The sequence below is a fragment of the Schistocerca gregaria genome, chromosome 4 (assembly GCF_023897955.1).
Source record: "Schistocerca gregaria isolate iqSchGreg1 chromosome 4, iqSchGreg1.2, whole genome shotgun sequence".
Lineage (NCBI taxonomy): Eukaryota > Metazoa > Arthropoda > Insecta > Orthoptera > Acrididae > Schistocerca > Schistocerca gregaria.
The window spans coordinates 632,761,687-632,788,772 of record NC_064923.1 but is presented as its reverse complement, the minus strand read 5'-3'; the positions used below and the strand labels follow the sequence as shown (position 1 = coordinate 632,788,772).

At 44.7% G+C, this 27,086-nt stretch overlaps 1 protein-coding gene and 1 pseudogene across 6 annotated transcripts in view; one reads left to right on the top strand and one right to left on the bottom strand.

Moving 5' to 3' along the window:
- The window catches only part of LOC126267249 (uncharacterized), a 698,963-nt gene that overhangs the window by 468,481 nt on the left and 203,396 nt on the right, over positions 1 to 27,086 (bottom strand). The gene's annotated exons all lie outside the window — the stretch shown is intronic.
- On the top strand, positions 7,464 to 7,581 carry LOC126268470 (5S ribosomal RNA; annotated as a pseudogene).

Sequence of the window (27,086 nt, the reverse complement as noted above, 5' to 3'; positions counted from 1 at the left end):
CAACACGATACCTCAGTTCATCAAGAGTAGTGACTGGCGTATTGTGACGAGCCAGTTGCTCGGCCACCATTGACCAGACGTTTTCAATTGGTCAGAGATCTGGAGAATGTGCTGGCCAGGGCAGCAGTCGAACATTTTCTGTATCCAGAAAGGCCCGTATAAGACCTGCAACATGCGATCGTGCATTATCCTGCTGAAATGTAGGGTTTCGCATGGATCGAATGGAGGGTAGAGCCACGGGTCGTAACACATCTGAAATGTAACGTCCACTGTTCAAAGTGCCGTCAATGCGAACAAGAGGTGACCGAGACGTGTAACCAATGGCACCCTATACCATCACGCCGGGTGATACGCCAGTATGGCGATGACGAATGGACGCTTCCAATGTGAGTTGACCGCAACGTCGCCAAACACGGTTGCGACCATAATGATGCTGTAAAAACAACCTGGATTCGTCCGAAAAAATGACGTTTTGCCATTCATGCACCCACGTTCGTCGTGAGTACACCATCGCAGGCGCTTCTGTCTGTGGTGCAGCGTCAAGGGTAACCGCAGCCATGGTCTCCGAGCTGGTAGTCCATGCTGCTGCAAAATACTTTGAACTGTTCGTGCAGATGGTTGTTGCATTGCAAACGTCCCCATCTGTTGACTCAGGGATCGAGACGTGGCTGCACGATCCGCAACAGCCATGCGGATAAGATGTCTTATCTCGACTGACAGTCATACGAGACCTTTGGGATCAAGCACGGCGTTCCTTATTACCCTCCTGCACCCACCGATTCCATATTCTGCTAACAGTAATTGGATCTCGACCAACGCGAGCAGCAATGTCGCGATACGACAAACCGCAATCGCGATAGGCTACAATACGACCTTTATCAAAGTCGGAAACGTGATGGTACGCATTTCTCCTCCTTACACGAGGCATTACAACAACGTTTCAGCAGGCAATGCCGGTCAACTGCCGTTTGTGTATGAGAAATCGGTTGGAAACTTTCCTCATTTCAGCACGTTGCAGGTGTCGCCACCGGCGCCAACCTTGTGTGAATGCCCTGAAAAGCTAATCATTTGCATATCACAGCATCTTCTTCCTGTCGGTTAAAGTTCGCGTCTGTAGCACGTCATCTTCGTGGTGTATCTGTTTTAATGGCCAGTAGTGTACATTGTTGTCTGGGAATATTACGTTCATCAATGGCTGCTAGTGGTCTCCGAGTAGTCGAACATAACCATTTCCAGGCAATGATCGATTCACTTGGATCAGAGGACCCAGTCCATTCCTTGTACAAACACAGCCCACACCATTATGGAGCCACCAGCAGCTTGCACAGTCCTCCATAGTTTCGTGAGGTCTGCGCCACACTAGAACCCTGCCATCATCTCTTAGTAACTGAAATCGGGACTCATTTAACCTGGTCGTGGCTTATCAGTTGTCTGCCGAACTTGACCACCCCACCTGACAGACTTGTGGCATCTCCAATCAAAATTGCCACTACGCCAGTTGCGGGCAGCAGATTTCCGTACGGCACCGCTATACACGCCCTGACACTCAGATAACAGCCGTAAGTCACAAGGCTTAGGCATCTGCCTGCCGGCCTAGACCACCAAGCCGTCGGTAACACCGAATCATATCTCCGTAGCCCAGCCAGCGCCATGCCACCTAGGCGGGAGCTGCAAAGTGTATGGCCGGCGATAACGTGCAAGCTTGACTACAATCGATTCATTGCACTAGAGACAATACCAAACTGGCTCAGGTATGAAATGTGACTATCGTATAAAATCGGTATTAAGGAAGGACAATGGAAGACTCGGATCTACATCTACAACTACACTGAAACTTCGCAAGCCACCGTACGGTGCGTGGTGGAGGGTACCCTGTACCACTACTTCTCATTTCCCCTCCTGTTCAACTCACAAATAGAGCGAGGATAAAACGGCTGTCAGTGCGCGTCCGTATAAGCCGTAATCTGTCGTATCTTCGTGCTCCTTCTACATCTACATCTACATGGTTACTCGGCAATTCACACTTAAGTGCCTGGCAGGGGGTCCATCGAACCATTTTCATGCTACTTCTCTACCATTCCACTCTCGTATGGCGTAGAGGAAAAAGGAACACCTAAATCTTTCCGTTATAGCTGTGATTTATTTTATTATGATGATCATTCTTCCCTAAGTAGGTGGGTGTCAACAAATATTTTTGCATTCTGAAGAGAAAGTTGGTGATTGAAATTTCGTAAATAGATCTCGCCGCAAAGAAAACCGACTTTGTTTCAGTGACTGCCACCCCAACTCACCTATCATATTAGTGACACTCTCACCCCTATATTACGTAAACAGGAAACGAGCTGCCCTTCTTTGCACTTTTCCGATGTCCTCCGTCAATCCTACCTGGTAAGGATCCTACACGGCGCAGCCATATTCCAGCAGAGGACGGACAAGTGTAATGTAGGCTACTACCTCTTCAGTCGGTTAGTCGCATCTTCTAAGTGTTCTGCCAACAAAGCACAGTCTTTGTTTCGCCTTCCCCAGAATATTATCTATGTGGTTTTTTTTCCAATTTAACTTGCTCGTAAATGTAATTCCTGGGTATTTAGTCGAATTGACTGCCCTTTGATTTGTGCGAATTTTCATATACCCAAAATTTATGAGATTTCTTTTAGTACCGATGTGGATGACCTCGCACTTTTCCTTGTTTAGTGCAAATTGCCACTTTTCGCACCATACAGAAATTCTCTCTAGATCATTTTGTAATTAGAATTGATCGCCTGATGATTTTACTTGCACATGATGTATGTTGGCGGCAGTAGAATCTTTCGGCAGTCAACTTCAACTGCCGGTTGTCTAAATTTTCTCAATAGTGTTTCTCGAAAAGAACGTCCCCTTCCCTCCAGGAATTCTCATTTGAGTTCCCGATGCATCTCGGTAACACGTGTTGTTCGAACCCACCGGTAACGAATCCAGCAGCCCGTCTCTGAATTGCTTCGTTGCCTTTCTTCAAGCCGGCCTGGTACGGATCCCAAATAGTACTCAAGAATATGTCGCACCAGCGTCCTATATGCGGTCTCCTTTACAAGTAAACCAATCTTTCCTCAAATTCTCCCAGTAGGATGATGCTGACAACTTGCCTTCCCTACCACAGTTCTCACATGCTCGTTCCGACTCATATCACGCTGTAGTATTACGCCGAGATATTTAAATGACTTGCCAGAGTCAAGCAGGACACTAGAATACTGTACACGAATATTACAGTTTTGATCTTCCTACTCATCCGCATTAACTTACATTTTTCCACATTTAGGGCTAGCTGACATTCATCGCACCAACTGGAAATTTTGTCTAAGTCGTCTTGTATCTTACTACAGTCATTCAACTTCGACACCTTACTGTACACAAAGGCATCCCACTCTGTCCGCCACACCATTTATGAACAGAGAGAACAACAGCGGTCCTATCACACTTCGGGCCATTCCTGACGATACCCTTGTCTCTGGTAGACACTCGCCGCCGAGGACAAAGTATTGGGTTCTATTATTTAAGAAGTCTTCGAGGCACTCACATATGCTCATATCTTCGTTAACAGCCAGCAGTGGGGCGTCGTGCCAAAAACTTTCGAAAAATTTGGAAATGTGGAACATGCCTGTTGCCCTTCATCCACAATTCTCAAAAATGGTTCAAATGGCTCTGAGCACTATGGGACTAAACATCTATGCTCATCAGTCCCCGAGAACTTAGAACTACTTAAACCTAACTAAGCTAAGGACATCACACAACACCCAGCCATCACGAGGCAGAGAAAATCCCTGACCCCGGCGGGAATCGAACCCGGGAACCCGGGCGTGGGAAGCGAGAACGCTACCGCACGACCACGAGATGCGGGCCTCAATTATCAGAATATCATTTACGAAAAGGGTAAGCTGAGTTTCGCAGCCGAGCGACGCTTTCTAAAAACATGCTGATTCGTGGACATAAGCTCCTCGGTCTCAAGAAAGTGTATATTCCGACTGAGAACATGTTCAAGGATTATGCAGCAAAAAGAAGTTAAGAATATTGGCCGGTAATTTTGCGGGTACGTTCTATTACCCTTTTTATATACTGGAGTCACCTGCGCTTTGTTCCAGTCGCTTGGGACTTTTCTGCTGGGCAAGAGATTCACTCTTTGTAAAATCGAACTAAATTTCATTCGGACCTGGATGATTTATTTGCTTTCAAATCTTTCAGTTGATTCTCTACGCCACGTATGCTTATTACTATGTCTTCCATACGGAAGTCCCTCCGATGGTCAATTGACAGTATGCTTGTACAACTCTTCAGTGTGAACGATTTCTTTAATGTGACATTTAAAACTTCGGCTTTCTTATTGCTATCTTCAACTGCACACCACACTGGTCAACAAGGGACTGAATGAAGCCGTAGACTTGGTTAGCCATGTCATATGCGACTAGAATTTGTTGGAAGGGTTGACGGAAATTGTAGTGCATCTGTAAAGGAAGTCGCACAGAAAGAGCTAGTGCGACCAGCCCTATTGCTTTCCTATGTATGAGTCCGTATCGAGCAAGCTTGATACCAGACGACGATCAGAGAGACGCGCTACTGGGGTCATAACAGATAGGTTTAACCCGCACGAAACTGGACTAGAAATACTCGGGGAACATTTACTGGGAATCCATGGAAAAAAAGACGACATAGTTCTCGATAAACCCTGTTGGGTAAATTCAGAGAACCTATATTGGAAGAAGACTGTGGGCTCATTACGCTTTCACCATCGTATACCTCGCGAAGGCATCACGAGTAAAGGACTTCTGTTCGTAAAGAGGCACATAGACGGTCATTTTTCCCTCGCTCAATACGTGAACACAACAGCAAACAGAATCGATCATAATGGTTTGATGTACCATCCACCGTAAACTGTACTGTGACAATGCACGTTACAGTCGCAATATAGATGCAGAAAAACATGGAGAGATCAGAAATTAGATTAAGCATGAGCAATAAAGGACTACAACGAGAAGGTGTCAGGAAAAATAGCGTAACACCCGAGGAACCTAGAAAGCAGAACAGAAAACGCTTTGATCATTCTGTCTCGTGTGTCTGTCTACACTGAGTCAACTTATTTCTTGGTCAGTTACTAATAACTGCTCCACTTTCGGTGTATAACATCCTGGAGTTGCTAGTCTCCCATCAGGTGCTTCCCCAAGTGGCGATATGCATATGTTCACTGGGATTATAAAATACCGGATAACAACTAGCATCTGCTGCCATGTAGTTGCATACTGGCTCCTCAAATGCTAATGCAACGGAACCTTAAGATACTGCCGGACAGATTAAAATGGTAAACAGAAAAACGAACAACGAGAATTATTTTTTTGGAAATTTGTGGTAAGGTCTTATGGGACCTGAGGTCATCGGTCCCTAAGCTTGCACACTATTTAATATAACTTAAATTACGCTAAGGACGACACACACACCCATGCCCGAGGGAGGACTCGAACCTCCGACGGAGGGCGCCGCGCAGACCTTGACAAGACGTCCCAGACCGCGCGGCTACCACGCGAGGCGGATAAAGACAATTAAAATATGGAATGTCCATGGACTGCGTCAGGGATGCAAGTCTATCACCGACACTTTATGAAGTATATATACAGAGAAAGCATTGGGAAGTGGAAACAAAAAGTGTAAGAGCATGGGAATCCCAACAAATGATGCGAGGGCTGTTCCGAAAGTAACGTCAGATAGCTCGCAAATGAAAACCACACTGAAAATAAAAATAAAAATATTCGCAACAGTTAGACACACCTTCCAGCTACCTCTCTAAACAGCTGCTGCTCCGACTCAGATATTTGTCGTGGCGTTGTACAAACTTTCCAGTACCCTCGTCACAGAAAGCAGCCGCCTGTGCCTTCCGTCAATTCTCTACGCTCGTCTGCCTTTCGTGGTCTGAGCCAAAATGTTGCCTCTGTAGCCAGCGGTTCATGTGGCGGAGATGAACAACGGAAGGAACCAATTAAGGGCTATATTGTGGGTGATAAAACACTTCCCATGGAAAACGCTGCGCGAGCGTCTTCATTGTCCCTGCAGAATGCGGCTGAAAATTGTCTTGGAGAAAGAAACGCGTCACATTAACGTTATGCGGGCTGCATGGTTTCAGACGAAATCTCTCACCAGATCCGCATACTTGGCAGGAGACACTGTTGTTTTAGGCATTTTAGCGTGATCACTTTGCGCTCTGAATTGAAAAGAGCGATGCGGAACTATCAGTAGACATTGCCCAACACATCTGTACAAAGTTCCATCGGATTTGCTTTCCGAATACGCTTCGTAATAGTATATATTCACTACAATTTGTTGGTGATCAGGCAATTTTGGCGCAAGTTGAAGAAGACACTGAATGTATCATCCGGAAACTAATAGAGGAGTATAAGAAATGGGTCCTCCAGGTAAACATTAATGAAGCAAATTACATGGTAATAGGAAGAACAAATCAATATTTGACATTGGGAGAAGGGATAGGGACGATTACACATAGTATATCTAGGAATAAGGATCACTAAGATAGTAAACAAGATAAGGAAATTAAGACAAGAATAAATGGTGGAAGGTTCACTATTGTAACATTTAATGATATTTTATGGGAGCAACATATTAGAAAGGAAACAAAAGATAAAATCTTCAAATCTACTGTTAGAAGCATGTTGATAAGAATAATTCCCTCAACAGCTTGTAAAACAGTTGTTTATTGAAACACAACCGGTTTTGAACCCTAAAGCCGCATCATCAGGTGCAACAACGTTAAGTGGTCGTAGGAATAACCATCACTCCAGGTCAAAATTTGATGTTCAGTGACTGGCATTGACAAAAGTGACTGAATAGAAAAATTTGACTAGGAGCGATGGGTATGCCGATGACCATTTAATGTTGTTGCATCTGATGATGCGGCTTTAGCAATGAAACCGGTTGTATTTCAATGAACAACAGTTTTACCACCTGTTAGCGGTATTCTTCCTAACACCATGTCTTTTAACAGCTGCGGATGCCCAGGGTATGAAATAGTTTGTACTATCAGAAGCATTATGAAATATGGAGCTTAAGTAAGGAAAGTTAAATCCAGATTAAGGAAAATATCGATAGCATCGGAGATGGAATTTTGCAGACGGGGTGCAGGGACATACAGGCGGAAAAGGCTCAGAAATCATCAGGAAGAAAGTGGGTATAACATGTTCGATTATAGATTTTCCGGAAGAAAAACAACTCATATGATACAGTTATACGGAAAGGATGTGATAGGAAAGATTGAGGTTGCCACGACAGGTCACGGAATGGGTACCACCAGAAAGGAATAAAAGAGTGAAATCACAAACCATTTGGACGCAAGGTATTTAGACGCTAATTGGAGGAAAATATACTGAAGAAAATTTATGGACAGATAGGCACAAATAAATAGTGAAAATTAAACTTGGTTTATAACCTTGGGCAACGGCCTTGCCGCAGTGGATACACCGGTTCCTATGAGATCACCGAAGTTAAGCGCTGTCGGGCGTGGTCGGCACTTGGATGGGTGACCATCCAGTCCGCCATGCGCTGTTGCCATTTTTCGGGGTGCACTCAGCCTCGTGATGCCAATTGAGGAGCTACTCGACCGATTAGTAACGGCTTCGGTCAAGAATACCATCATACGACCGGGAGAGCGGTGTGCTGACCCCACGCCCCTCCTATCCGCATCCTCCACTGAGGATGACACGTCGGTCAGATAGTCCCGGTAGGCCACTCGTGGCCTTGAGACGGAGTGTGCTTTATAACTTCGAGCTACTGAAAAATGTAAATGTTTTGTAAAACCAGAAATAATAATAATAATATACAAGTAAAAATGTAAATGTTCGATCGTCCAAAATCTTTTATCTCCGTAGGTTCCTGACCGGTTGCTTTGAAATTTTGACGCAACGTTTAATTTTAATACGGACGTGCTTTTATGTACCTAATTCTTTAATATATGTTTATATTTAATACATAAAGGCAAAACATTGTTACGAAGAATGTCGAAATGTATCTTTCCAATTTACTTTAAATTTTTACTCGTTACTGTAATAAACGTTTAGACACTTGTAGACTATACACCTTTGAAAGGTTGTTAGCAGCCAGGAAAGTTGTATTTATGGCTTATTGGTTTGTGATTAGAATACTGCTACAGAATCTGAATTTGCAGCAACAATAAAAGACGTTCAAAATCAGAGAGAGTTGGGGATGGGAGCAGCAGGAGATGGACAGAGAAGTGGGAGTAAATGAAATGGACATGCAATACGTGAAGGAGGAGATGGAGAGGGAGAGAGGGCAGGGTGGTATGGGGGGAGAGAGAGAGATTGGGAAGAGAAGATGGACAGAGAAAGGGGGAAAGAGATGACGGACAGAGAGAAGATGGACAAACAAAGGGAGAGGGGGAAATGTACAGAGACAGGGGAGAGGAGCAGGTTATGACTTATATCCAATTCCCATACACATTAGGAAAGTGTACTTTCGCTTTCCTTTCTTTTCCATTTAGGAAGAGTGAGCCACAGCAAAGCGTGGCCAGGTACAGAAAGTAATACTAATAACAATGAAATTAAAAATATGTTCGGTACGAGCACAGGAGGTCAGCGACTTCCTCACTTGCTCCTTGGCGCTTCCGCCATCGTGTCTATAACTGGCCAACGCTGTTGGCTCGCGGAGTCTCCCTTAGGTCAACAGCGGACGCCTGTTCCCTATTCGGTGTCCTGTGCCGACCGCCCGGCGCATTGTTCCTCGCCTGACGTGACGCTGCTGGCGCCGTGTCAAGCAGCCCGCCGAATTAGCCGGCTCGTTTCTTTATCGCGGCCGCTGCCGCCACCGCACGGTGCTGCGCTGCCAGCTGATTGGATTAACGCGACTGTCACGTCACGTTTGGATGGCTGGCTACTGCGCGTGCTGGCAGAGATGGGACGGCGAGCGCGCTTGACAGCACACGATGCGCCGCGATCAGATCTGACGAGCGAAAGCGTAGGGGTTAGCTAGGACGAGAGAACACGGACTTACAATCACGGAAAAAATATATTCATACACCGTTGTTCAGGCAGAATAATTTTATTTGTTCGAACTAAAAACCTCAATCACAGATGTTATTTGGTAGACTAACACCACGGGGTCTCCTTCCTAATTTGTATACCCAAAAGGTTAGCTAAACAACCGTCTGCGAAGAGTGCATGTACACTACTGGCCATTAAAATTGCAACACCAAGAAGAAATGAAGATGATAATCGGGTATTCATTGGACGAATATATTGTACTAGAACTGACATGTAATTACATTTTCACGCAATTTGGGTGCATAGATCCTGAGAAATCAGTACCCAGAACCACCACCTCTGGCCGTAATAACTGCCTTCATACGCCTGGGCATTGAGTCAAACAGAGCTTGGATGGCGTGTATCGGTACAGCTGCCCATGCAGATTCAACACGATACCACAGTTCATCAAGAGTAGTGACTGGCGTATTGTGACGAGCCAGTTGCTCGGCCACCATTAACCAGACGTTTTCAGTTGGTGAGAGATCTGGAGAATGTGCTGGCCAGGGCAGCAGTCGACCATTTTCTGTATCCAGAAATGCCCGTATAGGTCCTCCAACAAGCGGTCGTGTATCATCCTGCTGAAATGTAGGGTATCGCAAGGATCGAATGGAGGGTAGAGCTACCGGTCGTAACACATCTGAAAAGAACGCCCACTGTTCTAAGTACCGTCAATGCGAACAAGAGGTGACCGAGACGTGAAACCAATGGCACTCCATACCATCACGCCGGGTGATACGCCAGTATAGCGATGACGAATACACGCTTCCAATGTGCGTTCACCGCAATGTCACCAAACACGAATGCGACCATCATGATGATGTAAACAGAACATGGATTCATCCGAAAAAATGACGTCTTGCTATTCGTGCACCCAGGTTCGTCGTTGAGTACACCATCGCAGACGCTCCTGTCTGTGATGCAGCGACAAGGGTAACAGCAGCCGTGATCTCCTAGCTGATAGTCCATGCTGCTGCAGACCTTGTCGAACTGTTCGTGCAAATGGTTGTTGTCTTGCAAACGTCCCCATCTGCTGACTCAGGGATCGAGACGTGGCTGCACGATCCGTTACAGCCATGCGGATAAGATGCCTGTCATCTCGACTGCTAGTGATACGAGGCCGTTGGTATCCAGCACGGCGTTCCGTATTACCCTCCTGAACCCAACGATTCCATATTCTGTTAACAGTCTTTGGATCTCGACCAAGGCCTGCAGCAATGGCGCGATATGATAAACCGCAATCGCGATAGGCTACAAGCCGACCTTTATCAAAATCGGAAACGTGATGGTACGCATTTCTCCTCCTTATACGAGGTATCACAACAACGTTTCACCAGGCAACGCAGGTCAACTGCTGTTAGTGTACGAGAAATCGGTTGGAAACTTTCTTCATGTCAGCACGTTGTAGGTGTCGCCACCGGCGCCAACCTTATGTGAATGCTCTGAAAAGCTAATCATTTGCATGTGACAGCATCTTCTTCCTGTCGGTTAAATTTCGCGTTTGTAGCACGTCATCTTCGTGGTGTAGCAATTTTAATGGCCAGTAGGGTAAATTCTGTACCAGCTGGCTTCACGCAGTGAGGAGAAAAATATGTACACACTATAACAAATATAAATTACGCCTTCAGTGGCATGCTGCACCTCATGCAAGTTCGTTCCGATTCATGGTGAATGTCGTGCAAAAGCATAATGCGCCGCAAAGGCAAGAAAACAGTTGTGGAGTAAAGGCAAATTGTTATTTCACAATACGAAAAAGGAAAATCATTGTTAGCAATCGCTGATACTATTGGGAGAAACGGGGCAACTGTAAACAGATGAAAGTAAGTTTAACAAATTTGTAAATGTTGGTGTGTGTGAAGTTCAGACACTGAGTTGGATCCCAAACACATTCAACCCACGAATTATGCTATGCGGATTTATGGCTACATCTGTTGTTGGGCAACTTGTTTTTGTTGAAGGTAACATGGATAGATTTCAGTATTTAAACAACCTAAAGAAAAATCTGGAAAAAAGTGTTGACATCTTGGGTTTAGCCACAAATTAATACCTTTAATAAGACATTGACCCTAACAGTAAAGCGGAAATTGTTTGTGTTTGTTCCTGCATACTCCCCATGTTCTCAAGCTTCTGGCAGACCTTAAACCACTTGAGCTTATTTGGCGTATGCTTGAAAGAATGGTCACAAAACACAAAATACGAAGTAAGACTGCTTTAAAACAATGTGTACAAGAAAGGCAAAATATTAACTCAGAGACTACCATAAAATCGGTTCATTCCGTGCCAAAGCGGTTAACAGAAGCGATACGTAGAACAATAGAACAGAAAACCCTACATAGTATTAACATTGTCTTTATACTGTATTTACATGCGTTGTAATTTCTTTTGTAATTATGGCTTCTTTTTCCGTACTTTTTCTGCAACTGTACAGAATTTTATATACTTTTTGCAGAATGCTAATTTAGCTCATCCTTTTGCACGTACATATTAGGAAGGAAGCCCCACACTGTTAGCTTACCAAATAACATTTCTGCTTGTGATCTTTAGTTCTAATAAACAACATTATTCAACATGAACAACGGTGTATGAGTACTTTTTTCCATGACTGTATACAAACACTGTGAAGTGCATGACAGAGGGTACTTCCCATTGTACGAATAAACAGTGCTTTTCCCCCTTCCATTCGTGTAGGGAGAGCGGGAAGAACAACTGCTAATAAGCATATGTATTACCTTTGTGATTACTAATGGAGCGATACGTAGGAGACTGTAGTATATTCCTAGATTCCTCACTTAACACTGGGCATTGAAGTTCTGTAAGTAGTATTTCGTGGTTTGATTTGCGTCCATCTTCGAGCAACTTCCAGTGGAGGTTTTTAAGGATCTTTGTGACACTCTCCCGTAGGGTAAACACACCTATGACCATTCGTGCTGCCCTTCTCTGTCTGTGTTCAATATCCCCTGCTAGTCCTATTTGGTATCGATCCCATACACATGAGAAACATTCTAGGATGGATTGCACGAGTATTTTGTAAGAAAGTTGTTTTGTAGTCTAACTGCCTTTCCCTCGCATCCTGTCAATGAACCGAGGTCTGTAAACTGCTTCCTTACTACTACACCTGTGTGACCGTCCATTTCATATTCCCACAAAATGATGAATCTAGGTATTTTTAGGAGTTGACCCATCCAAATTATGATTCGCTGATACTGTGATCATAGGATACTACGTTTTGTGTGAAGCGCACAATTTTCCATTCCTGAACACTCAAAGGATGTTATCTATTTTTGCAACAGTATGAAGAATTATGTGGTATGACCGTACATTTTTGGAGCTTTCTTTAGACACTGCTTCGTTAGAGACAACTGCATCATCTGCGAAACGTCTGCCACGTCGGTAATGTACAACATTAAAGACACATTCCCATGGAGTACACCTGAAGTTACTTCTACATCTGTCGATATTCGCCATCCAAGATAAGACGCTGCATCCTCCGTAGCAATAAATCTATAGTCCAATCACAAATTTCCCGTTGATACCTCACATGATCTCAGTTTCTAAGTAGGTGTGGTGCTGAGTCGGATGCTTTTTGGAAGTTCAAAAATACTTAAATCTACTTGACTGCCTGGTCCATGGCATTCAGGATATCATGTGAGGAAAGTGTTAGTTGTACACTCCTGGAAATGGAAAAAAGAACACATTGACACCGGTGTGTCAGACCCACCATACTTGCTCCGGACACTGCGAGAAGGCTGTACAAGCAATGATCACACGCACGGCACAGCGGACACACAAGGAACAGTGGTGTTGGCCGTCGAATGGCGCTAGCTGCGCAGCATTTGTGCACCGCCGCCGTCAGTGTCAGCCAGTTTGCCGTGGCATACGGAGCTCCATCGCAGTCTTTAACACTGGTAGCATGCCGCGACAGCGTGGACGTGAACCGTATGTGCAGTTGACGGACTTTGAGCGAGGACATATAATGGGCATGCGGGAGGCCGGGTGGACGTACAGCCGAATTGCTCAACATGTGGGGCGTGAGGTCTCCACAGTACATCGATGTTGTCGCCAGTGGTTGGCGGAAGGTGCACGTGCCCGTCGACCTGGGACCGGACCGCAGCGACGCACGGATGCACGCCAAGACCGTAGGATCCTACGCAGTGCCGTAGGGGACCGCACCGCCACTTCCCAGCAAATTAGGGACACTGTTGCTCCTGGGGTATCGGCGAGGACCATTCGCAACCGTCTCCATGAAGCTGGGCTACGGTCCCGCACACCGTTAGGCCGTCTTCCGCTCACGCCCCAACATCGTGCAGCCCGCCTCCAGTGGTGTCGCGACGGGCGTGAATGGAGGGACGAATGGAGACGTGTCGTCTTCAGCGATGAGAGTCGCTTCTGCCTTGGTGCCAATGATGGTCGTATGCGTGTTTGGCGCCGTGCAGGTGAGCGCCACAATCAGGACTGCATACGACCAAGGCACACAGGGCCAACACCCGGCATCATGGTGTGAGGAGCGATCTCCTACACTGGCCGTACACCTCTGGTGATCGTCGAGGGGACACTGAATAGTGCACGGTACATCCAAACCGTCATCGAACCCATCGTTCTACCATTCCTAGACCGGCAAGGGAACTTGCTGTTCCAACAGGACAATGCACGTCCGCATGTATCCCGTGCCACCCAACGTGCTCTAGAAGGTGTAAGTCAACTACCCTGGCCAGCAAGATCTCCGGATCTGTCCCCCATTGAGCATGTTTGGGACTGGATGAAGCGTCGTCTCACGCGGTCTGCACGTCCAGCACGAACGCTGGTCCAACTGAGGCGCCAGGTGGAAATGGCATGGCAAGCCGTTCCACAGGACTACATCCAGCATCTCTACGATCGTCTCCATGGGAGAATAGCAGCCTGCATTGCTGCGAAAGGCGAATATACACTGTACTAGTGCCGACATTGTGCATGCTCTGTTGCCTGTGTCTATGTGCCTGTGGTTCTGTCAGTGTGATCATGTGATGTATCTGACCCCAGGAATGTATCAATAAAGTTTCCCCTTCCTGGGACAATGAATTCACGGTGTTCTTATTTCAATTTCCAGGAGTGTATTTCCCATTACCGATGCTTTTCCGGAGTTGTGATATTGGAGATAACTCATTACGTTTGATTTCGGATTCTACAACGAACCGATGTCGAATAATTGGACGCTATGTTGAAGATCACTTCCACTTCCCTTCTTGTGCGTGGGTCTGGTCTGAGATTTCTTCCAACATCTGGGCACAGTTTTTTGTTTGAGGAATCTACGCTATATTTACATTAAAAGAGAATCTAAATCACAAAGTCAGTACTGATTCTGTTCCGTCGGGACACTGAGCAGTGGAGGGTGGCAGAAAAATAAATGAAACTTCCCTGCAGATTAAACCTGTGTGCCAGTCAGGGGATCGAAGCCAAATCTTTGATCTTGGTACGCAAAATCTTTCCCTACTGAGCTGTCCAACCACGGTTAACGACCGTGCTTCGCGGCTTTCTTTCCGCCATGACCCTCTCTCCACCTTCCAAAATTCACAGAAGTCCTTCTGCATACCTTAACCGCCAAGTGCCTTGCACTGGAGGATACTGCGGATAAATGACTTAGCCATTGCTATGGGTTTTCATAATGAATATTTCTCTCTGAAGTTTACTTTAATTCAGCCTTCGCTACATCACTTAGAAAAATTTTATACGCTCGTCCTATGCACTTTATTGAAATCTCATCCTTTCTGTACTAATGGCAATCCCTTTAAGATTTTGTTCAAAACGGTTCAAATGGCTCTTAGCATTATGGCACTCAACATATGAGGTCACCAGTCCCCTAGAACTCAGAACTAATTAAACCTAACTAACTAACCTAAGGACATCACACACATCCATGCCCGAGGCAGGATTCGAACCTCCGACCGTAGCGATCGCGCGGTTCCAGACTGCAACGCCTATTGCCGCTCGACCACAACGACCGGCTAAGTTTTTGTAGAAGTCGTTTTCCGTCCTAGTGTCATTTTCAAATTTTGTGCTATTTTATGGGAAAAGAAAAGCTCTGATGTCAACAAACGACACTAATGAATAGAACTGTACGCTGGCGGAAAAAACGCAACACCAAAAGACAATTAATGTAGAGTAATGAAATTTCGGGAGCACATTTGTCTAGGTAACACATTTCAGTGATTTAATTTGCAAGATCACAGGTTAATGTAAGCGTGAGATAAGCCATTGCCAATTGGAAATGCTGGTACATTAACAACAGAGTCAACCGCCAGAAAGCTGAATCCAAGCATTGTGTTTTACAGGTTTGTGGGGTTTAGTTCCAGGCCTATTGCATTTGGTCGGTCAATACAGAGACGGTTAATGATCGCTGTGGATGACACTGGAGTAGTTGTCCGATGATGACCCAGATACGTTCGTGTGGAGATAGGTTTGGTGACCGAGCAGGCCAAGAAAACATGTCTACACTCTGTAGAGCATATTGGGTTACGACAGCGGTATGTGGGAGAGCGTTATGCTGTTGCAAAATAGCCCGTGGAGTGCTATTCATGAATGGCAGCACAGCAGACCAAATCATCAGAGTGACGTACAAATCTGCCGTCAGGGTGCATGTCATAACGAGGAGAGTGCTCTTGCTGCCAGACGAAATCGCACTCCAGACCGTAACTCAAGGAGTTCGTCCAGTGTGTGAAGCACGCAGACGGGTTGATTGCAGGCCCTCAACTGGCCTGCTTCTAACCAGCACACGGCCATCACTGGCCAAGAGGGAAAACCATCTTTCATCGGTAAACACAACAGACCTCCACCCTGTCTTCCAGTGAGCTCTCGCTTGACACTACTGATGTCGCAAATGACGCTGGTTTGAGGTCAGTGGAATGCGCGCTCCAGGGCGTACGGCACGGATCTCTCTTGAATTAACCGATTTGAAACAATTGGTTTTGTCACTGGTGCCAACTGTTGCTCTAATTGCTGTTGCAGGGGCAGTACGATGCGGCAGAGCCATATGCCGAACACAACAGTTTTCCACCTTGGCAGTGCCACGTGGCCGTCCTGCACCCGGTCTTCTTGCGACCACACATTCCCGTGACCATCGCTGCCAGCTATCATGTACAGTGGCTACATTCCTGCCAAGTCTTTCTGCAGTGTCGCAGAAGGAATATTCAGTTTCTCGTAGCCCTATTACACGACCTCGATGGACCTCAGTGGGATTGTAAGTAGGCTGTTTAGGTTTTCATATTGGTAACGCCACGTAGCGCTCTGTATGAAAATCACTGACTGTGTTGTGTGCAATCTGTGGCTGGTTGGCATTGTTGTAATTTTCGCCATTGTAGTGGGCAGTTGGATGTTACCAGCGCGTAGCGTTGCGCAGTTGGAGGTGAGCCGCCAGCAGTGGTGGAGGTGGGGAGAGAGATGGCGGAGTTTTAAGAGCGGATGGTTCAAATGGCTCTGAGCACTATGGGACTCAACTGCTGTGGTCATTAGTCCCCTAGAACTTAGAACTACTTAAACCTAACTAACCTAAGGACATCACACACATCCATGCCCGAGGCAGGATTCGAACCTGCGACCGTAGCAGTCGCACGGTTCCGGACTGCGCGCCTAGAACCGCGAGACCACCGCGGCCGGCTAAGAGCGGATGATCTGGACGTGTGTCCATCAGACGCAGTAAATTTGTAAGACTGGATGTCATGACATGCTATATAGATTATGACTTTTTAACACTATTAAGGTAAATACATTGATTGTTCTCTATCAAAATCTTTCATTTGCTAACTATGTCTATCAGTAGTTAGTGCCTTCAGTAATTAGAATGTTTTATTTAGCTGGCAGTAATGGCGCTAGCTGTATTGCAGTAGTTCGAGTAACAAAGATTTTTGTGAGGTAAGTGATTTGTGAAAGGTATAGTTTAATGTTAGTCAGGGCCATTCTTTTGTAGGGATTATTGAAAGTCAGATTGCGTTGCGCTAAAAATATTGTGTGTTAGTTTAGTGTTGATCAGAATAGGTGAAGAGCGAAATGTCTGAGTACGTTCAGTTCTGCTCAGCTGTTTGAAAATCAAATAACGTAGGGGTTTACCAGCACAGTAATTCAATAATTTCTCAACAGGGACGTTTCAGGATGTTCATAACGGTGTCTTTGTCACCTTAAAGGCGTTCTTGACTAGCGTCAACTCACCATGTCCGATATCAAAGATAACGCTCACAACTGTTACAGCGTGTATTTAAGGCAAACCTGATTTGCATCCTTATAGTAGTGCTACAAGCGCCACTGTTATGCGACTGGCGCGAAATCTGAATATCACTGCACGATTTGTAACCATTCTTTCTCATATAATTACAAAGAATATAATGATTCCAATAATTCAGGTTCTTGACCCAATGGTCTATAATATATTTCATGATGCATACGGTACAAACTATCGTTTATGTCGCACATATCCTTCTCGGTGCTGCTATTTTTTTCCCTTACTGTATGTTGTGAAGAACGCGTCAAAATAATTTTTTTTTTTTTGAAGAGGTGTCTGCAGGATGCACTTATAACAGTTCTTATATTACATTACAGATATGAGTCATATAATACGTATGCTGAAAGTACTATTTAAAAGGAGTGTTTTTTCTTTTTTTTCAAAAAATGATTTAGTGGCTCATTAGTGAATGAGAATACGCAGAATAAACTAGTTTCTAGATTATTAGGTGATCTAAAGCAATATTCTGTGTTGCAAATTTAGCTGAACTAAGGTGCTATGTCATTCTAGGATGCGCGTTTTCCAATTACGATTGTACACCTGAACATTGCTACACTAGTAAGATCAGTGTCTAACGTCCCGTCGACAACAACGACATTAGAGACACAGCCAAGTTTGAATGTTCTGTTGTTCTTGCAGCAGGGCGAATGATATTCGATCCTATATTTCACGCGACTCGCAAACAGTTCTGACTAGATATTAAACACTTATACTGTCGTTTAGTGCCATTTAAAGGAATGAAGTGCAGCCCCACCGATGCCTACATTGAGCACATTTGTTGTGAAGTTTATGTATGCGAAAATTCATTTACAGATTGGGGTTCGTAAAACATTTGCATCTGCCATCCGAATTTTTTGCAGCTTAACAACGCAAATTAACAAACGATTTACTATCAAATACTAGACTGCTCGTCAATCACTGTCTATCAAATTTCATTCCCGTTAACGTATTCGGGCCGACCACTTGCTGGTCGAATAGCGACGCATTGTCATGTATTAGTGATCTCAGCTATGGAGGCATGTTTGCGCTTTAGGAGACGACGTATTTCACCTCACGAAGACGTTCAAAACCACGTGCGGATTTCTAAATACGCGCATCCAGAGAATGTTTGTGCTAGGAAAGCACTGATAGTAACGAAGCAAAAGTTTTCTTTTATGAACAGAACAGATGAATGGATTTACAAATATACAGCAACATTTTTGATCATCAGACAGAAGCCAACGGAGAAAATGGAAGGTTTTACAAGGAAGTCTCCCAAAAGACTTATTACAATGGCCGGCCGTTGTGGCCGAGCGGTTCTAGGCGCTTCAGTCCGGTATCCCGCTGCTGCTACGGTCGCAGGTTCGAATCCTGCCTAGGGCATGGATGTGTGTGTGCTGTCCTTAGGTTAGTTACGTTTAAGTAGTTCTAAGTCTAGGGGACTGATGACCTCAGATTAAGTCCCATAGTGCTCAGAGCCACTTGAATCATGTTTATTACAGTGAAACGTTGCTTCTTAGAACTGTTTAACACGAGTAAATCATGGAAACTTCCTGACACCCGGTATCGTGCCTAACGTACATAATGCTCTTACCGACTGAGCTATCCAGGTTCGACTGACGACCCGTCCTCACAGCTTAGTCTCTTCTGCGTACTTTGCTGGACGAGCAAATCTAAGTTAGTGTGGGCAAACGATAAAGTCTGGAGTTCGGGCCTCAATCCTTCATTTTGTTTTAATCTTCCAGGAACATGCCGCTTCAGAGGAAACATTCATTCTCTGACAATCCTTTGCGATGCATTCGCTGACGTGAAATTAGAATCATTTTGTAACGTGGCACCTTTAATAAGCATTAACCTGTTTGGTGTGTGTGTGTGTGTGTGTGTGTGTGTGTCGTTTAGGATCGCTCAACGGCGTTAAAAGAAGCGAATGTGGGTAAAAGGGCTAAAAATGTTACACCGAGAGCAATAAATCTACAAAATGACACGCACTCACCCACACCCGCCTCACTCGCGTTGATCCACACAATCACTAGATTTCACACGCCCTAAGTCAACGGGGAAAGAGTGAAAGGTGCTGCGTCTTTGACTGAAGCATTAAGAAAACGACAGAGGACCTAAAATAACAGAACATGGAAATGTAACTGGTTGACCACTTACAAAAAACATGAGTAAGCCAGTCGAACCACATTCATTTGAATATCACTTCAAATAGAAGGCACATCTATCGGAAAATTTGCCACTACCCTTTGGTCTGAAAACAAAACACGGTCTAGTAAAATATGACTCACAGTGATCCGTCGCCACAAGCACCACACATTGAAGATCCCTCTCCAAGCAGTCACTGTCAACGCCCAAACAAGGATATCGAATGAGTAGTGTTCCTTACTACGAATTTAAGCACTGAGCCACATAACGATATGGCAGTGAACAGTTTGTACGAAAGAGAAATTCGCCATCACCTCGGTTTTCATGTAACTGAGGCTGCACACGCAGCGAAAACACAGCCCTACCTCTCCCCTTGAATAAGCTACGAGGAGTCTCGAAAGCTAAGTCGAGTTCAGTCGTCACTGAGTAACTTAGTCAGAATTATCCAACGTGTGACGTGGTGACGATGTAGGGTGTAGCGCCACAGTGTTTGATATTGCAGAGTTTGTATAGATCTTTGATTTTAAGAATATTTTGCATCTTATTTGAATACTATTTTAGATCGCTCAATGAAATTGTGTAAAAGACATAGAATTTTTGGCAAGAACGGCAGCGTCAGAAAATATAAAAGTTTCTCTCAGTTTCATTATGTTTCACATCTTCTGACTCTGCTATTATCAGATAAAATGTTATGTTTTGTAGCATTTAATTGACACAGATCGATCTGAAGATAATCATAACTGATCAAGACTCTTAATCAAATGAAACATCAACGTTCTTCCGATCAAAGACTGATACAAATTTTCCACTACATCACGATGTCATTGAGCACCCTATTACTTAGCTTTCGATAAATAACTTACTTCATAAGAATTTTTGCTTACAACCACAGGATAAACTATTTCAAAACGTCCATCCTACAGTCTCACGTAGGTTTTATAAAAAAACTGTAGCTGCGAATCAATCTTCGCTAAAATACTAAATACACTCCTGGAAATGGAAAAAAGAACACATTGACACCGGTGTGTCAGACCCACCATACTTGCTCCGGACACTGCGAGAGGGCTGTACAAGCAATGATCACACGCACGGCACAGCGGACACACCAGGGACCGCGGTGTTGGCCGTCGAATGGCGCTAGCTGCGCAGCATTTGTGCACCGCCGCCGTCAGTGTCAGCCAGTTTGCCGTGGCATACGGAGCTCCATCGCAGTCTTTAACACTGGTAGCATGCCGCGACAGCGTGGACGTGAACCGTATGTGCAGTTGACGGACTTTGAGCGAGGGCGTATAGTGGGCATGCGGGAGGCCGGGTGGACGTACAGCCGAATTGCTCAACACGTGGGGCGTGAGGCCTCCACAGTACATCGATGTTGTCGCCAGTGGTCGGCGGAAGGTGCACGTGCCCGTCGACCTGGGACCGGACCGCAGCGACGCACGGATGCACGCCAAGACCGTAGGATCCTACACAGTGCCGTAGGGGACCGCACCGCCACTTCCCAGCAAATTAGGGACACTGTTGATCCTGGGGTATCGGCGAGGACCATTCGCAACCGTCTCCATGAAGCTGGGCTACGGTCCCGCACACCGTTAGGCCGTCTTCCGCTCACGCCCCAACATCGTGCAGCCCGCCTCCAGTGGTGTCGCGACAGGCGTGAATGGAGGGACGAATGGAGACGTGTCGTCTTCAGCGATGAGAGTCGCTTCTGCCTTGGTGCCAATGATGGTCGTATGCGTGTTTGGCGCCGTGCAGGTGAGCGCCACAATCAGGACTGCATACGACCGAGGCACACAGGGCCAACACCCGGCATCATGGTGTGGGGAGCGATCTCCTACACTGGCCGTACACCTCTGGTGATCGTCGAGGGGACACTGAATAGTGCACGGTACATCCAAACCGTCATCGAACCCATCGTTCTACCATTCCTAGACCGGCAAGGGAACTTGCTGTTCCAACAGGACAATGCACGTCCGCATGTATCCCGTGCCATCCAACGTGCTCTAGAAGGTGTAAGTCAACTACTCTGGCCAGCAAGATCTCCGGATCTGTCCCCCATTGAGCATGTTTGGGACTGGATGAAGCGTCGTCTCACGCGGTCTGCACGTCCAGCACGAACGCTGGTCCAACTGAGGCGCTAGGTGGAAATGGCATGGCAAGCCGTTCCACAGGACTACATCCAGCATCTCTACGATCCTCTCCATGGGAGAATAGCAGCCTGCACTGCTGCGAAAGGTGGATATACACTGTACTAGTGCCGACATTGTGCATGCTCTGTTGCCTGTGTCTATGTGCCTGTGGTTCTGTCAGTGTGATCATGTGATGTATCTGACCCCAGGAATGTATCAATAAAGTTTCCCCTTCCTGGGACAATGAATTCACGGTGTTCTTATTTCAATTTCCAGGAGTGTATTTAGTTTGACTGTGCAGAAGGTGGCACACCACATGGCTGTTTATTAGTGACTCGCGTTTCTCTATCTGGAGCTTTCGCGCGAAGTGTGACAGTCTCCAAAGAAAAAAACAATTCATTCACTAAATCCTGGAATACGAACCTACTTTGTCCCCCTACGTTGCAACACCTATTGGACGCTGACAGGCTGCACACACTGCCGTCTGCGCCAGCCGGCACGAACATAGGCGAAATCAACAGGTTGTTGTTGTTGTGGTCTTCAGTCCTGAGACTGGTTTGATGCAGCTCTCCATGCTACTCTATCCTGTGCAAGCTTCTTCATCTCCCAGTACCTACTGCAACCTACATCCTTCTGAATCTGCTTAGTGTACTCATCTCTCGGTCTCCCTCTACGATTTTTACCCTCCACACTGCCCTCCAATGCTAAATTTGTGATCCCTTGATGCCTCAAAACATGTCCTACCAACCGATCCCTTCTTCTAGTCAAGTTGTGCCACAAACTTCTCTTCTCCCCAATCCTATTCAATACCTCCTCATTAGTTACGTGATCTATCCACCTTATCTTCACTATTCTTCTGTAGCACCACATTTCGAAAGCTTCTATTCTCTTCTTGTCCAAACTAGTTATCGTCCATGTTTCACTTCCATACATGGCTACACTCTATACAAATACTTTCAGAAATGACTTCCTGACACTTAAATCTATACTCGATGTTAACAAATTTCTCTTCTTCAGAAACGCTTTCCTTGCCATTGCCAGTCTACATTTTATATCCTCTCTACTTCGACCATCATCAGTTATTTTGCTCCCCAAATAGCAAAACTCCTTTACTACTTTAAGTGTCTCATTTCCTAATCTAATTCCCTCAGCATCACCCGATTTAATTGGACTACATTCCATTATCCTCGTTTTGCTTTTGTTGACGTTCATCTTATATCCTCCTTTCAAGACACTGTCCATTCCGTTCAACTGCTCTTCCAAGTCCTTTGCCGTCTCTGACAGAATTACAATGTCATCGGCGAACCTCAAAGTTTTTACTTCGTCTCCATGAATTTTAATACCTACTCCAAATTTTTCTTTTGTTTCCTTTACTGCTTGCTCAATATACAGACTGAATAACATCGGGGAGAGGCTACAACCCTGTCTCACTCCTTTCCCAACCACTGCTTCCCTTTCATGCCCCTCGACTCTTATGACTGCCATCTGGTTTCTGTACAAATTGTAAATAGCCTTTCGCTCCCTGTATTTTACCCCTGCCACCTTTAGAATTTGAAAGAGACTATTCCAGTCAACATTGTCAAAAGCTTTCTCTAAGTCTACAAATGCTAGAAACGTAGGTTTGCCTTTTCTTAATCTTTCTTCTAAGATAAGACGTAAGGTCAGTATTGCCTCACGTGTTCCAACATTTCGACGGAATCCAAACTGATCCTCCCCGAGGTCCGCATCTACCAGTTTTTCCATTCGTCTGTAAAGAATTCGCGTTAGTATTTTGCAGCTGTGACTTATTAAACTGATAGTTCGGTAATTTTCACATCTGTCAGCACCTGCTTTCTTTGGGATTGGAATTATTATATTCTTCTTGAAGTCTGAGGGTATTTCGCCTGTCTCATACATCTTGCTCACCAGCTGGTACAGTTTCGTCAGGACTGGCTCTCCCAAGGCCGTCAGTAGTTCTAATGGAATGTTGTCTACTCCGGGGGCCTTGTTCCGACTCAGGTCTTTCAGGGCTCTGTCAAACTCTTCACGCAATATCGTATCACCCATTTCGTCTTCATCTACATCCTCTTCCATTTCCATAATATTGTCCTCAAGTACATCACCCTTGTATAAACCTTCTATATACTCCTTCCACCTTTCTGCCTTCCCTTCTTTGCTTAGAACTGGGTTGCCATCTGAGCTCTTGATATTCATACACGTGGTTCTCTTCTCTCCAAAGGTCTCTTTAATTTTCCTGTAGGCAGTATCTATCTTACCCCTAGTGAGATAAGCCTCTACATCCTTACATTTATCCTCTAGCCATCCCTGTTTAGCCATTTTGCACTTCCTCTCGATCTCATTTTTGAGACGTTTGTATTCCTTTTTGCCTGCTTCATTTACTGCATTTTTATATTTTCTCCTTTCATCAATTAAATTCAATATTTCTTCTGTTACCCAAGGATTTCTAGCAGCCCTCGTCTTTTTACGTACTTTATCCTCTGCTGCCTTCACTACTTCATCCCTCAGAGCTACCCATTCTTCTTCTACTGTGTTTCTTTCCCCTATTCCTGTCAATTGTTCCCTTATGCTCTCCCTGAAACTCTGTACAACCTCTGGTTCTTTCAGTTTATCCAGGTCCCATCTCCTTAATTTCCCACATTTTTGCAGTTTCTTCAGTTTTAATCTACAGGTCATAACCAATAGATTGTGGTCAGAGTCCACATCTGCCCCTGGAAATGTCTTACAACTTAAAACCTGGTTCCTAAATCTCTGTCTTACCATTATATAATCTATCTGATACCTTCAACAGGTGTGTCGGCGAAAATGAATGATTCTGCTTTGCGCACATCTCTGTGTACGCCTCCTATGCTCAAATATTCCTGTATGTCAGGCGAGTGGGTTGGGAATGAGTTACTTTCCACCTCCCTTCTCGTTCAGTTCTTTAACATTACGCTTATACCGATATTATTATCATTACTATGATTGTTATCAGGAGAAAGAAAACTGGCGTTCTACGGATCGGAGCGTGGAATGTCAGATCCCTTAATGGGGCAGGTAGGTTAGAAAATTTAAAAAGGGAAATGGATAGGTTAAAGTTAGATATAGTGGGAATTAGTGAAGTTCGGTGGCAGGAGGAACAAGACTTCTGGTCCGGTGACTACAGGGTTACAAACACAAAATCAAATAGGGGTAATGCAGGAGTAGGTTTAATAATGAATAGGAAAATAGGAATGCGGGTTAGCTACTACAAACAGCATAGTGAACGCATTATTGTGGCCAAGATAGATACGAAGCCCACACCTACTACAGTAGTACAAGTTTATATGCCAACTAGCTCTGCAGATGACGAAGAAATTGAAGAAATGTATGATGAAATAAAAGAATTTATTCAGCTAGTGAAGGGAGACGAAAATTTAATAGTCATGGGTGACTGGAATTCGAGTGTAGGAAAAGGGAGAGAAGGAATCGTAGTAGGTGAATATGGATTGGGGCTAAGAAATGAAAGAGGAACCCGCCTGGTAGAATTTTGCACAGAGCACAACTTAATCATAGCTAACACTTGGTTTCAGAATCATGAAAGGAGGTTGTATACATGGAAGAACCCTGGAGATACTAAAAGGTATCAGATAGATTATATAATGGTAAGACAGAGATTTAGGAACCAGGTTTTAAGTTGTAAGACATTTCCAGGGGCAGATGTGGACTCTGGCCACAATCTATTGGTTATGAACTGTAGATTAAAACTGAAGAAACTGCAAAAAGGTGGAAATTTAAGGAGATGGGACCTGGATAAACTGAAAGAACCAGAGGTTGTACAGAGTTTCAGGGAGGGCATAAGGGAACAATTGACAGGAATGGGGGAAAGAAATACAGTAGAAGAAGAATGGGTAGCTTTGAGGGATGAAGTAGTGAAGGCAGCAGAGGATCAAGTAGGTAAAAAGACGAGGGCTAGTGGAAATCCTTGGGTAACAGAAGAAATATTTAATTTAATTGATGAAAGCAGAAAATATAAAAATGCAGTAAATTAAGCAGGCAAAAAGGAATACAGACGTCTCAAAAATAAGATCGACAGGAAGTGCAAAATGACTAAGCAGGGATGGCTAGATGACAAATGTAAGGATGTAGAGGCTTATCTCACTAGAGGTAAGATAGATACTGCCTACAGGAAAATTAAAGAGACCTTCGGAGAAAAGAGGACCACTTGTATGCATTTCAACAGCTCAGATGGAAACCCAGGTCTAAGCAAAGAAGGTAAAGCAGAAAGGTGGAAGGAGTATATAGAGGGTCTATACAAGGGCGATGTACTTCAGGACAATATTATGGAAATGGAAGAGGATGTAGATGAAGTTGTGAAAATTACCGAACTATCAGTTTAATAAGCCACAGTTGCAAAATACTAACTCGAATTCTTTACAGACGAATGGAAAAACTAGTAGAAGCCGACCTCGGGGAAGATCAGTTTGGATTCCGTAGAAATACTGGAACACGTGAGGCAATATTAACCTTACGACTTATCCTAGAAGAAAGATTAAGGAAAGGCAAACCTACATTTCTAGCATTTGTAGACTTAGAGAAAGCTTTTGACAATGTTGACTGGAATACTCTCTTTCAAATTCTAAAGGTGGCAGGGGTAAAATACAGGGAGCGATAGGCTATTTACAATTTGTACAGAAGCCAGATGGCAGTTATAACAGTCGAGGGACATGAAAGGGAAGCAATGGTTGGGAAGGGAGTAAGACAGGGTTGTAGCCTCTCCCCGATGTTATTCAATCTGTATATTGAGCAAGCAGTAAAGGAAACAAAAGAAAAATTTGGAGTAGGTATTAAAATTCATGGAGACGAAGTAAAAACTTTGAGGTTCGCCGATGACATTGTAATTCTGTCAGAGACGGCAAAGGACTTGGAAGAGCAGTTGAACGGAATGGACAGTGTCTTGAAAGGAGGATATAAGATGAACGTCAACAAAAGCAAAACGAGGATAATGGAATGTAGTCCAATTAAATCGGGTGATGCTGAGGGAATTAGATTAGGAAATGAGACACTTAAAGTAGTAAAGGAGTTTTGCTATTTGGGGAGCAAAATAACTGATGATGGTCGAAGTAGAGAGGATATAAAATGTAGACTGGCAATGGCAAGGAAAGCGTTTCTGAAGAAGAGAAATTTGTTAACATCGAGTATAGATTTAAGTGTCAGGAAGTCATTTCTGAAAGTATTTGTATAGAGTGTAGCCATGTATGGAAGTGAAACATGGACGATAAATGGTTTGGACTATAAGAGAATAGAAGCTTTCGAAATGTGGTGCTACAGAAGAATGCTGAAGATTAGATGGGTAGATCACATAACTAATGAGGAAGTATTGAATAGGATTTGTGGCACAACTTGACCAGAAGAAGGGATCGATTGGTAGGACATGTTCTGAGGCATCAAGGGGTCACCAATGTAGTATTGGAGGGCAGCGTGGAGGGTAAAAATCATAGAGGGAGACCAAGAGATGAATACACTAAGCAGATTCAGAAGGTTGTAGGTTGCAATAGGTACTGGGAGATG